The sequence below is a fragment of the Gallus gallus genome, chromosome 4 (genome assembly GCF_016699485.2).
Source record: "Gallus gallus isolate bGalGal1 chromosome 4, bGalGal1.mat.broiler.GRCg7b, whole genome shotgun sequence".
Taxonomy (NCBI): domain Eukaryota; kingdom Metazoa; phylum Chordata; class Aves; order Galliformes; family Phasianidae; genus Gallus; species Gallus gallus.
The window spans coordinates 50,110,175-50,124,087 of NC_052535.1; the positions used below are offsets into that span (position 1 = coordinate 50,110,175).

At 40.7% G+C, this 13,913-nt stretch overlaps 1 protein-coding gene across 1 annotated transcript in view; it reads right to left on the reverse strand.

The window, feature by feature from the left end:
• Positions 1-12,542: 12,542 nt before the first annotated feature.
• The window catches only part of COX18 (COX18, cytochrome c oxidase assembly factor), a 110,997-nt gene continuing 109,626 nt past the window's right edge, over positions 12,543-13,913 (reverse strand). Inside the window, exon 7 of the transcript XR_006939206.1 lies at positions 12,543-12,704. The gene's annotated coding sequence lies outside the window, so the exon portion shown is untranslated. The remainder of the gene's footprint in view (positions 12,705-13,913) is intronic.

Consider the following 13,913-nt stretch of genomic DNA (forward strand, 5'->3'; position numbering starts at 1 on the left):
GCCACGCATCGCGACCTGCGGCGCTAATAAAGCCGCACCGGCCCCCGGGCGCGGCCCCGCCTTCGGCACGGCTCGGCACACCGACGTCAGGGCCGCCCAGCCGCCAGCGGCCGCCGGAGCCGCACCTGGGCCGGCCCGGGGCTCCGCCGCCCCCTCACAAAGGACGCGCCCCGAGCGGCCCGCCGAGGGGAGCGGGCGCGGGGCAGGTGCAGCGCGAGCCCGGGCAGCGCCTCAGGCCGCTGACAGGGCCGCAGTCCCGCGCCACAAAGAGCCGCGTCCCGGCCAGGGTGGAAACCCTGACTAACCCCCTCCCAGCGGCCTTCCCCGCGCAAATCCCGCCGGGAGCTCTCTCTGTCCCGTACGTTCGCCTGGCAGATGTGACGCCGTTGAGGCTCAGCAAGGAGAAGCTACGAACGGGCGCAAGCGGGGGTATCCCCAAGGGGAGAAGCGAGCGAAAAGCTTTACGGATGCTTTTTACTTGTAAACAAATATCCAGGGGGGATAAAGAGCTCCCGCGTTCCTGCACTGCAGCACTACTCAAAAGACGACTGAATTTCCCCGGGATGAGGATTATCCCGTGTAACCTGAGATGCTTAATGCAGAAACGTCCAAACTGAAATCCCACTGTCTGTTGGACGTTCTGTGTAAAATCTCCTATTTCTGTGCTCACGTGAAGCTGTCATGAGCGGCCCAAATGAGCACCGGTTGGCTTCCACCTAGCACAAACAAGCAGACCGTTGCTACCCAGAAGCTTTCAGAACAAATGCCTGAAAACCTGCCTATACTCACAGAATCACAGAATCATTAAGGTTGGAACAGACCTCTAAAGGCCACCACATCCAATCCACCAACCCATCCCCACTGACCACGTCCCTCACTGCCACATCTCCACGGTTCTTCAACACATCCAGGGATGGTGACTGCACCACCGCCCCGCACAGCCCCTGCCGCTGCATCACCACTTCCAGTGGAACTGCTTGTCAGAAACCATCACCTCAAAATGAAAAAGAAAACATTGGTTCTTCTAAAGCCAAGTTGCCGCACAGCAGCATTTGAGAGAGCTGCAGCCTCACTGTACAGCGAAGTCCTGACTATGTAAATCATGGTCCTGAACTCTGCCAGCTTGTCTCATAACGGAGGAAAAGAACTCTAAGAAAGGAGAAATGCCTGAATCTAATACCTGCTATTACTAAGATCATTTCTGCACACACAAAGTACATAGCAGCCTGTTCCAACCAGCATGCTGTAACACTGGGCAGTGGCACAGTGCACATGAGCCAATTTTTGGAAAGGACAGAATCAGAAGAGCTGAGGTCCTGTAAAGGCTAACTGCATAATTATACGTTAAAATTGTCAGTTGCAATTGTCAGTTCAGAAACACCAGCTGACACTATCTTTCCTCTGCTTCTGAACTGAGGCACTGACTGCAGTCACTTGATAACACACCACTCTTCTCACAGACTCTTTCCTCATGCAGCGCACAGAACGCATGCCATCAGCTTAACACACAGCTATTTCATGTTTTATTTCCCTTAATGACGTTCATTATGTGACCTCAGGCCTTATTTATTGTACATCATTCAAATCCTGAGAACCACAGTGTTGATTTCCTTGAGGGTTTATCTGCTGCACAACATACCAGAATTCATTTTCTGTAGCGAAACGAAGGACCAGCAGTATTCTGCACTTAGGCAGTGCTTCACACAGGCTAAATACAGGCACAATTCATGACTTGATCTCTCTTTCTCACATTTAATATAGCACTCCCAAATTCCAAGCCAGGCTCTTCCTTATTTCCCCCTGTCCTCCAGGCACTGGATGGGCACTGCAAGTAGCCAAGTGCAGAACACAGCAACACAACGCATACCAAGAACCAAACCTCATGCATTCTGTGATCATAACCACAAATAAAGCTGTGTGTTAGCTCCTAGGTGGCTTCACTTTTCCAATTAGCTAAAAACATACAAAAGACAGATCTGGAGGCCAGGGCAGATATTCTGTCCTGCAGTTTTTGAGAGCAAAGGACCAAGGCTTGACAGAATTATAACAGAGCAGTAAAAAAGTGTTAAAATGACATGTCTCGTCAGCAACCTCCAATATGAAACAAGACTGAGTATCACAAATGTAAAGATGTAACTGAACTTTCAAGTACTGTCTTGATATGTTAAAGACATTTTTCATTGCTAACAGCCCAGTTTGGATGTACCATCACCAAAGCAATCACAGATTTTCTCATGTATACTTTGTCTGATATGTATGCATTTACATATGTAGTGTATATATATGTATCTGTTAAAAATCTGCTAAATATTTGCAGCTCTAAATTATTCTTACTAACACTACATCAGATAGGCTTTCTGCATCTGTGCAGTTTCTGTGGATGCACTGGGCTGACAGCTACAAATATTTTATGAACCCGAGGTTAGGCCCTGAAGCAAAGAGACACTGAAGTCTAAAAGGTTTTGCATGGGGCCAGGTTCTGTAGAGTGAAGAGTGCAGCAGTATTTAAATAGCAGGAACAATATTTTACGGGAGCTAGCACTCAATACTGCAAGTTAGATGTGACATTACCTGATTCAAAGGGCTTGGTGACACGGTTTCTATGAAGTCTCAATTTTTCTCGCAGCAGAAGAGCCTGCAACAAAACAATTTCAAAGGAAGTACTAATTGGAACAAGAACTCAGAGAAACGTTAAAGAAAAATATTCCCTACATAAAACTGAGAAATTAACTGGAGTCTTTCCTCTCTTATTCAACACTACCTTCCAAATATTAACTTATTTTGATACAAGCCCCTAGTAAGCTTGACTACAACATCCATGAATAAATCAATAGTCTAGTCAGACCATATACTCTTCAACAATCGTGTGTGCAGATGGTGTTTAATACAAATTTTTCCAGTGATGTCTCCTGATACTTAGGAATAAAGTTTTTCTCCCACATTATAATTTATTGACTTTCTGATTTCTGATTTTCTTGCCAGTCTGTAATTTCATGACCTTTCTCAGTAGCGGCCAACTTGGAGAGCATTAATTCTATTCTCTCTGAGACAGACGCATCACTAAAAATTAGCTAGGGGTAAAACAAGATGCATTGGACCATGGAGGACATCTTTCTTGAACAAGAGTTATTGCAGACTGGTTCAGAAAAAGGCACAAAACCATTCAGAGAAGGTAGTCACAGATGCACTTACCTTCTTGGTCACCTCGTGCAAACTTAAGGTCAATATCCCTTACGCAATGCTCAGACTTACTCTTTTCAGCCTTACCATTAAAAACAGAGCTTGTACTTCACGTCTAGATCTCAGCTATGCTGAAATTCAGCTCTGCTGTCAAAGTCTCATTTCTTCTACGGATCCACACATCGGGCATAGGGTTCTCATTTTCTATGAGACGTGCCCTGATCTACATGTAACCAATGGGCATGGTCCTCACCCTAGCAGGGAGATGGGAGTGTGGGACTGTGCTGCTATGGAAGCAGAGTGTCCGTGGACACATTTTTCCAACCTAAGCTCAACATCAAGCTGGTCGGGTTTTCAGTCTGCTAACAGATTGCTTAATGAAAAGTAGAACTTATTTTCACCTTTTCAAGTTAGAGATGCAGGAGGCCTACAGCACAACCTCTAAACCTAAGGCAATACAAATCGGTTTCTTAGCACAGGATACATCTGAAAAGAAGGTCTGTGTCTCATTTTTAAAATTCGTTACTATTTGCATTTCAGTAATGCCTGAGGTCCTATTCATGGGCTGGAGCCCCATTGTAGCAGGCATTGTGAGAGCACACAATAAAAAGGCCACGCACAAAGACCTTTCAGTCTAGGGGCTGTAGTCGTACTACTGCATGAAATACAAACCCCAAAGGCCCGGACACACAAGAACCAAATGTTATGTTCTTAACTGGGAACCCATCCCCTGCCGCATGTTTGTGCCATTAGTTGTACAACTGTCCTTGTGCAGCAAGGTCACAGCTGCAGCATCTTTTCTGCTCTGCCGGCAATTTGTCAGTGTCATTCAGATAACGAAGGTGCCATGAGCGACTCTCATGGCACTACTACTGTACAGGAGTGCTTGACATTAATATCCAAAAGACTGCCTCCTCTCTGCCTCCTCAATATGACAGCTCTCATCATGCAGCCCACAGTTTCATACCCTTTTTTGCTGAGATGCCACATTTAATGTTACAGCCTGATTTACCATCCAGTCACTTCTGTGCTTAGGTTTCCAAAACTGCACAAAAAACTTTTTTGGATATTATACTTTCTATCTGTTTACCACAGAAATATAAGAAAGGGATTTCAGTCGGGGTGTCAGACAAGAATTGCCAGACAGCCCTTGAAATAGAAGCACTTTATAAATGAAAATGGCCATAGTTTCTCCTTCACGGTGCATTAAAATTGGGAATATTAAACCACGCGACTATATTTAATTGTTGTAAAGACACTATTAATCTAGCAGATCATTAAATGAAGAAACAGTAGACCTATTATTTCTAACAAAGCAGAGTAAGATTTATGGTCCAAATTTAACCACAGTACATAGGAAACTGGAGAGAAAAATGTGAGACACGAAAATTACAGTTGTAAAATACGTTATGAAAAATAAAGTAGCACTAGACATATAAGAGGCAGTGCTTGTGACAACTTTGGATAACAGATAAATTCCATAGAGCTGTTCTTATTTTAAGGTGGTTAATTTTGAAATGATGTGTGCCAAACACAATTCAATTAAAACTACCTCAAATTCTCAAAAGCAATGAATAAACAAATGCCCATAAATCATTCTAAAAATAAGTTCCAGTAAGACCACACTTTCAATACTCCGTGGTACTGATACAGAAACCAGTGGTTCTTGTGTTGCAAGAGGTTCCTGGAAGTGCTGAGGCAGCGACCCTCACATGCAGCACAGACTCCGATAGGGCCAAAAGCCCATTAAATGCTTCTGCTTAACTTAAGCCCTCAGAAGCAAATACAGATGGAAAATAATGTATCGTCTTGTATAGTTGGTGCATTTAATATGTGGTTTGCACATGCTCTGCCTTAAAACCTTAGATAATTGCCTATGCGTGAGGGATTTACTTAAATTATACTCGTGCACTGGAGGTACGGAAATTTGCGTGCTATCCATGCTTATTTTTATTAGCATTTTTCTGGTCGTAGAAGTCCTGATTTATACTTTTATACTCCTTCTGGAATGCGGGGTGCTATGCAATCTCACTGTGCATACAGATACATACACACGACATACCTGTACAGATAGCAGCCAGGACTGAGCACATGCTGGATGTACAGAGGCGGCCACTCACGTGACTCTAAGTAATTCTTCCACTGACATGAGAAAGAGCAGTTATTGGCTTCTGGGAATCAGTCCTCAGGGATCTTAAACAAAGATTAAATTTGCCAGAGGCTTTTTTTATATTTTTTTCTCCCCTTTATATATTTAATTGACTGAGCAGAACAGCACCCTCCACTGGGAAGTACACAGTCTGAGGACTTAAGTAACATGGAAAATGCTGCCCAGTACACTCTTCAGTACGGAAGCCTCCTCCCAGTTATGCAAAATGTGAGAGATGCTATAGCTGCTATGTCCACAGAGCGGCTATTCTTTCCATACCACATATTCTAAGTGAAAGTGTGACAGCACATTTAAATTTCTGAGATTCTCAAAGTAAGCCTTTCTGCTAGGGCAGTGAAACAAGATTGAGGAACTGGATTTCAGTAACATCTAATTCCAAGGGCTTCATAACCAATGAAGGTCACAAGTAACAAAAGTATGACAAATGTTGTAGTGCTAAGATAAGCATTTAGGCAGTAACACTTCTGTAGCCAACATGTGGCCAGCAAGACAGATGTGAACCTATGAGAATACTAGAATTTGTAAGCATAGGTTATCAGTTGCATTTTACAAAAGCAGTGCATAAAGCAACTACAGGAAAGAATAGGAAAAATATTCTTAATGTACTAGCTCATAAAGATAAACTTATTGTAAGGAGAGAAGGGAAAGATTCTAGCTTACTGTATAGGAAAATTATGTTGGGAAATGTTTCTTTAGTAACGTCAACCCTGTCACAGAACAGAGATGCATTGCAGTCTAAAATCTTCTGGTCAAAGCAATTATAAACAAACGCCTCAAATGACTGTTTCTTCCAAGAAGCTGGTGTTCATCTGAAGCAGGTGTGCTGAATGCAGGGCTGCTGAATGCAGGGCTGGTGCTCCTCTTGCAATTTGCAATCAATAAGGTATCAATCAATTAGTAACAATAAGGTATTTGTGAAGAAGAAAGATACTCATATACCACACTGCCGGGTCACTGACTGTAGATTCTCATTTTCTTACACTTTTTACTTATCATTTGTGCACATCACTGCAATTTCTTCAATCAATGCTAAAGCACATGCTACATACATTTAATTTATGGCAGGTTAGACAAGCTGTTGGTTCACAACAAAGGTACTGTAAAGCCTTCCAGTAAAGGCCATGCCCTCCATCAAGCCACTAGATTCGCAAGTAATGCCCATAAAGCAATGAGATTAAGCCAGAATGTGGTACGAGCCAGAGCAACATCTTGCCCTACTGCACGTTCAACTCCTATTGGCCTCACCAACTTGACAGCCTTCCTTTGTAATTTATCAGTAAGTGCTTTGGTTTTAGTCAGATCCTTACAGAAGTTTTCTGGGGAGGAGGATGGCTGCATGGAGAGGAAGTGAATAATTTTGATTCTGATTCCTTTTGTAACACTGAGCACTTACTCATTTCCCTATCTTTCAGAAACATAATCATCAACTATCTTGGCTTCTCACTCTAAAACCAGAAGTAACAAAAATAAAAAAATGAAATGTAAGAATTAACAATGTCCTGTTTGAAGATTGTTCCTAAAGCAAGCCACTGAGAACATCTGACTCAGCTCCAATTTGAAGCTGTCTGCTTCCAAGTGTTATGATGTTATCTTCTTACCTTACTGAACACTGTAAGTCGATTGTGTCCGTAGGTTTTGTTATTTCCATGTCCTTGATTCTACTACAAAAGTTCATTTTGTGTCCTAGGAATAAAAGCAATAGCTTGAGGATGCTTGCCAGTAGTGCCTCCTTTTGTAAGCATTGTAATAATGACTGCAGTTGGAACCCAAGAGACACCACTGTTCCTCTAAACTGCCAATGACTCAAAGGGCATTTTAACTAGGACCATATGAAGTTGCAGGCTATCTCCGACCCTCCTACCATCAGCTTTATGTTATATTGTGTTAGTGCTTCTAAAGGAAAGAGGCATGCAGCTCATGCTGCTATCTTTGCATTGAATACACTTTGCATTTTAGTTGTTCTTTCCCAAGTTAAAAGAAAATTAGAATAGTTTAAACTCCAAGACGGTTTTAACTCTTTCATATTAATTGTCCCCACAATTAATGTTAGGTTAGGACAGACAATTATAATTCAAGGCAAAAAACAACCTTTATGGAGACATAGCATGCAAAGGACTCACCTGGAGTGAATGCAGTACTGCATGCAGTTCTGGGAGGGCTGCTGGAACTCTGAAGGGCTAGCATATTTTCAGGCATCCATCCAACTCACTGCATGGTGGCGGTGTTGTGTCACTGACACCTGGAACGGTATGAAAGTCTTTAACTGCATACACAGGACAAAGTCAGCTTTCTCATCACATGCTTTAAATGCTTAAGGTTACTTTCCATTAAAGAACCACCCACTTCTTTCCCATCTTCAGTAGGCAGGAGCCATGTTACTGCAGATACCATTCATCTCAACAAGGTCATACAGAAATGACTCTCATCTGTGAAACGTACTTCAACTTTGATTCTCCAGAAGGAATAATTGAAATAATAAGGAATTGAAATTTCCTTCAGTCCAGTATCACATCTAAAGCACTCACCTATGCCATCACGCATATTCAAGTCAATAACGTGAGTAAACAGCTGAACTGGGATTACATGATAACAGTATGCAAATAGAAGAGCTGTCACTATGGATACAATGGCAGAAGTGGAATGGACACTGTTGTTCTGGACAATCTCTGTTCTAGATGAAAGCAGGAAAGTTTTCTGGTACAAATAAATGTGATAGAACCACAGGACAAAATACTTGCAATAAATCTAATGAATATTGACTTATTCAATAGGTTTCACATACAAGAACAAAGCCTGGATCAAAACTGCATCAAAAGCCAAAATGAGAAGGAAGTTTTCAGTTGTTAGCACATTTGGTCACTCTTAGCAGACATATTTAGGCATAAATTAGAAGCAGCACATAAGAGTAAGTACTTACACAAATACTGTCAGCATAGGAGAAACTTCTGTATTACTATAGGAAGATGCATCCAAGAAGTTTAGATGCTAGTGTTATTTCAAGATACATACAGATTGCATAGATTCACCTACGTAGTTCACTTCCTTGTTAACTCTTATAATGCTCAGAAGACACTAAGCCCTACTTTTAATTGAACATGTGACTAAATTGGAAATAAATAATTTTTAATTAGAAATCCTCACATGCAAGTATAATACCACCAATACTTCCTAAATGTTGTTACTAAAGAGTGCGCTACAATTGCTGAAGTTTAGTTATCTTGGACCTCGGAGAGCTTTATTTTTCAACTTGTGTTGGGGACAATTCTTTTTAAAGCTTATTTTTCTGGAATGATCATAGTTGCGATATGGAATGAGCGTTCATAACGACTGCTTAGCAGCCCTTTTGTACTGGTAGCAGGCCTTAAGCCAGAAGTACTGCCTATACTGCTGACTGATTTTTTGTCATTTTTTTCCCCTTTCTATTATGGGTGGACTTATAACAGGATAAGAAAATGCTGCTTTGCATGTGGAGTTTTCCATCCATGTTGCTTCTGTGCCAGTTTACACATTGGACTATGTATGTTATGTAGACTGGATGGGGAAGACAGTCTTACTCTTACACTGCATTACATACATATTTTATCTAAATAGACAGATTATACACAAAATCACTGAATTCTAGTAAATATTCTGCAACGCACATTGACCCCAGTGCACATGGTAGGCTAGCACAGGCAGGATTTTCAAAGACTTTGAAAGAGGTTTGACCTAAGGCTCATTTAAGTGCCATAGTCAGTTAGTGTTCAGGCCATCAGGACAGAGACACCCAGCTTCCTTATGGCTTCCTGAAAATCCCAGCCATGAGCTTCCATTTCTTACACTGTGTAAACAGATCATTCAAATTCACCTCAGTCCCTGTGAACTCTACTCCTCCACTTTCTCTTTATAAGGATCCATCTGCTTTAGGAAATAATCTAAACCACAACAATTCCAAACACAGTTTAAAAACCAGAAGCTTAAATGAAAATGAGAACTGATCTTCTGACCTTACCTAGGGTCATTTTACCACGTCAAGGCTGGGGTTATTTCCAGGGCAGCATACGAGAGCTTTCACTACAGCTGCTTGAATAGTACTTTGCCTGTGGATTAATGATGAGTTAGGCTTCTCATTCTTACCAGCCTTTATGATTCAGGAGAACACACAGAGGATTTCTTCTGAAACAGATGAATTAAAAAGACAAAAGTAAGCTAACCTCCTGACCTGTAAAATAACCTTTGTAGAGAAATCCATTCAACATAGTTGCTCACTGTTTCTGGGAAAAGGAAGAGAAGGGGTCTGCAAGAGGAAGCATTAACTTGCATACTGTTTGAGAGGGGAAATGACCTCAGCAATCTGTTTGTCATGAATTTACATGGGGTAGAGGAGAGAGTATATCCAATAAGGATCTAGCTGTGATTGAGTGCTGTAAGCAAGGATTTAACAGATTTAAAGGGAAAGACTTCCACTGTTCTTACTGGTATTTAAACTAGGGAAACACTCAAGTTCAATAGAGAAGCAGCTTTTTTTTTAGAAGATAAATCTCTTCCTTCATCAGTGGCATTCTGTTTTCAAATATTTGAAATTGAAATTACTTATTTTCTTCACATTTGATTCATATATTTACTCACTTGAGGATTTCCACAATTACAGCAAATTACAAGCTCAAGTGAAACTCACTCTTTCTGCGTTCCTAAGGAATACAGACCTTCATGCAAAACTTAATTTTCTGAACCTCAAGACTCTTCTAAGAGGCGTCAGGACAAAGAAACACAAAATCCTATTCACTGATGGTGATGCAATTCAACACACAGACACAAAAAACCAACATAAGAATGGTCAAACACATCAGACCAAAAATCCATCTGGCCCAGTATTTTGCTGTGAGTGGCCAATAGCCAAGGAAGACTGAAAAAATGGAGCAAGACTATATTGAGAATGCTTTTTCAACTGCAAGGCTGAGGAACAGCAGTAGAAAAAAGAGAGTAGTGATTCTGAAGCAGTCTCACAAGCCCACTTGAAAAACACCCATGCTCTGGTGGAAGCACAGTGCTCAGTCAGAGGCAAATCAGTAGCTCATGTGCAAAGCATATTCCCTAGCTTAGAAGTCAGTATTTCTGCTCAATTTCTAGGCAACTTTTAGCAGAAGTTTCAATTCCACATGCCAAAGAGGAAGGAGGGAGGGAAGGAGAGGGAGGTCCCTAGCAGATGGGACTGTATACAAACACATATGTTCAGCTTCGAGTATATAAATCCCAGTGAACTTAAATGAGACTACACTGTAGGCTTGCATTCAAATGTGTGACAGAGTTTGCCATCACCTTAGCATTCTCCAGAGCTGTGCTACTGCACAAAGTCTACAACATCAGTATTTAATTTCTCTCACGTTTGTCAGGGATTCCTCAGGACAGTATGGAATAGCTGAACGTTGTTATCTGCAATGAAAAATAAAACACTGTGTAGTGTGTTGTTTTAAGACTGTTATGAGTTGATTTCACTTAAATTACAGTCTATTTGCAACAAATTACAGGATAGCATGTGAAAATTCAGGTCAGGTTAGTAGTGTAGTTATGTATGGGTATACAGATACACACATGAGAATACACAGAAAAAATATGTATTAACATAGACTCTCCTAATTACTTATTGTTTATTTTCTGACCATTAGTCAAGACTATCACAGTACTTGATACATGTCCACTGTGGACATGCATATAGGCATACAATATTGTTACAAGGGGAATAGGTAAAATAATTCTTAAAAGTTGAGTTTTGAATTTCAAGGCTGAAAAGTTCACCTCTAAAAAAACTCTTAGGATGCAACAACACAGTGAATAATATTCATACCAGGTAGAAATTCAGCTCACATTGATACAGAGGGAGAAAGTCATTCTTCCTTCTTGCAACTCTTTCACCATCAAATCCAGATATCACAATACCAGCACTGTGCCTTCAGTCATGTAATGTCATTACGTTCTGAGGCATCCTTCTCAAATCATCTGTGTGCTGTACTCAGGCTTATGCAAGTTTAGTTTTCCATTCTCCTTCTGGATTTTTGAAGTGCGGCACACTCCTTTCCTTACAATAAGTACATGGAAAAGGACAAAATAATATTTACTCTATTTGTTTTGCACACTTTTATTCAGTATGGAAGACTTGCTTTTATTGGCCTCTGGCTACAGAAAATGCCCTATAGTATTCTGTGTCTCAGCAATATATACAACACAATCAAAAATGGTGAAACATCTGAAGACTAAGAAAGCTCTCAGGTCTACTGATGTCCAGCAGAATTTCTAATAGGACACAATTCTATTAAGATCAGCATAACTATGGGATATCAATTTCTCCTCTTTCCATGTTTTTTTTTTTTTTTTTTTCACAAACAGTACTCAAACAGCAGGAATTGATGACAAAGTCTGGGAGACTTACTTTACAGAGGAATACCATGAGATGAAAAGCTAACACCTGTTGCTAAAACACAAAAACCTTGCTGGATTTGCCATAAAATGCCATTCAGCTCTTAAGTATTTCACAAATGAAATCACTGTATGTTTTGCATCTTCTAAATGGTGCACAATTTTCACGTGATGCCAAAGGCCTGTACATTAGGCCTACTACTTATTAGACCTTATCTGCATTTCTTCCTAGCAGTTCCATTTCATTACAGCTTAAGTTCAAATAGCTACCACAAAGACTAGAAACAAGAGATCTCACTTTTAAATGTAGCTCTAATCTCAGAAGCTGTCTTCTAATGTTATTATTTCTCCACTCTGTTGAGGGAGTCTGAGAGAAATAGGAGAGAAGAATGGGAAGAAAGGCAATTGCCCAAGCACTGGAACTAATCAAGCCTGATTTCCTGCAGGTTCACATCACATGCTTACTTGTGAGTACTGACTGCAGCTTTTCCTTTCACTGGAAATGTAGAAAGGCTCTATCTTAAAGCAGATCTTTTAGTGCAATAACGTGAACTCGCACAGCAGCTTTTCCCTTATACTGTGTCATACGTTGAAACTTCATTCCCTCTGAGACCTGTATGGATTTATCAGATTCAGTTGAGTTCAGCCAATGAATTAAAAAATTGTGGAGGAATATGAATAGGCGTGAGCTCAAAAGGAACCTGAACTTTTTGCAGTTTTTCCTCGACTTAAGTAATAATGAAGCAAGAATGATAAAATCATACTGCTACAGTTAACCACTTACATGGATATTCCTTACCACAGTTCCCCAGATTAAGTTGAAATCCTAGTCTATATTCTTCAGTTTCCCTTCAGCTTCATGTTCAGTGAAGTAGGTTTTGACTTCAGGACCAATTACAGGAGGTGGTTTAGAACTCCTCCTGTAGCGTAGCGTTCAGCCTTGTATGGATAAGCTAATTACCTAAGGAAATTAAAGACAAATTTATAGTATCAGTAACTGTTACTACACATTTGTTTCACTTGCTGACATCATTCACCTCTCTTTCCCTTGGCATTTTCAGAACAATCATACAACCACAGAATTACAGAATTATAGGGGTTGGAAAGGACCTCTGGAGATCATCGAGTCCAACCTTCTTATTTGCAGAGAACTTCATCTTGAAGAAAAATATGGATTTAAAATCTCAAAGGAAGAAATAGGGCTTGTTGGAAGAGACACTTGCTATCACTGTTGTTTCATAGGTTTCATTCTACACTGAACTAATAGAACTTTGAATTCAGAACAGGAGAAGGAGGGAATTCAATGTACTAGGCAAAGTGAAAGTGCCAGCTCACAGCTGACAGATTCTACATTCAAAACAGAACAAATGCTGCTGCAGTGAGTTACAAAGTGCCAAATGTCTCCCTGAAGTTTACTTTGTTTAGGGAATAGTTTTCCTTTTTTGTTGCATTTCCATTCACTCAAGCAGAAATAAAACTAACTCAAATATGGGATGGGGCTGGGGGGAGAAGCTTGCAAAACAGACACAGATTTCAGAACTTTACAATCTCAAGCACAAAACCTAGAAGAAAAGATTAGAAAGTACGTTCAATGTTTCCTCCATCTGTTTCAGCTAGCTGTGGAATATGTTCCTTAATTTTAACAAAATCAGAAAATAGGATATTCCCTTTATGTATGACTTATACAAACCACTGAGTAGGATACAGGCAAATATCTGAGTCCTTCATTCTTGTTCTTGCCAAGTAATAGTGCCATAACAAACCCAGATAACTAGACAGTCCAGCTCCAACTGCTGTAGCAGGTTTGAGATAACCTCTTAAGGTTTGAAAGAAACAGGAAGTAATGGAGTAAGGAGAGAAGAGGCTACAGATGTCCAAGTACATGGAGAAGGAAGCAAAAGATAGGTATTTCAATACTCTGCTTGGTAGTGGTAACGTTAGACCCTTGCTCAGTCAGGAAAAGCAAGAGGAGTCACCACTTAGTGAAAGAGCACTGCTACTGATGCATCCTTTTCATTCTGCACCAGAACAGAGGTCTCAACTGGAAATAAAAAGAGAGCAGTTGCTGTAACATTTCCAGTATATATACCAAACAGCAAAAAACAGACCTATCAGTCATTTCAGTACTGGCAAGTCTCATAGGACACGGAGTTTCTAACTGTCCTAGATG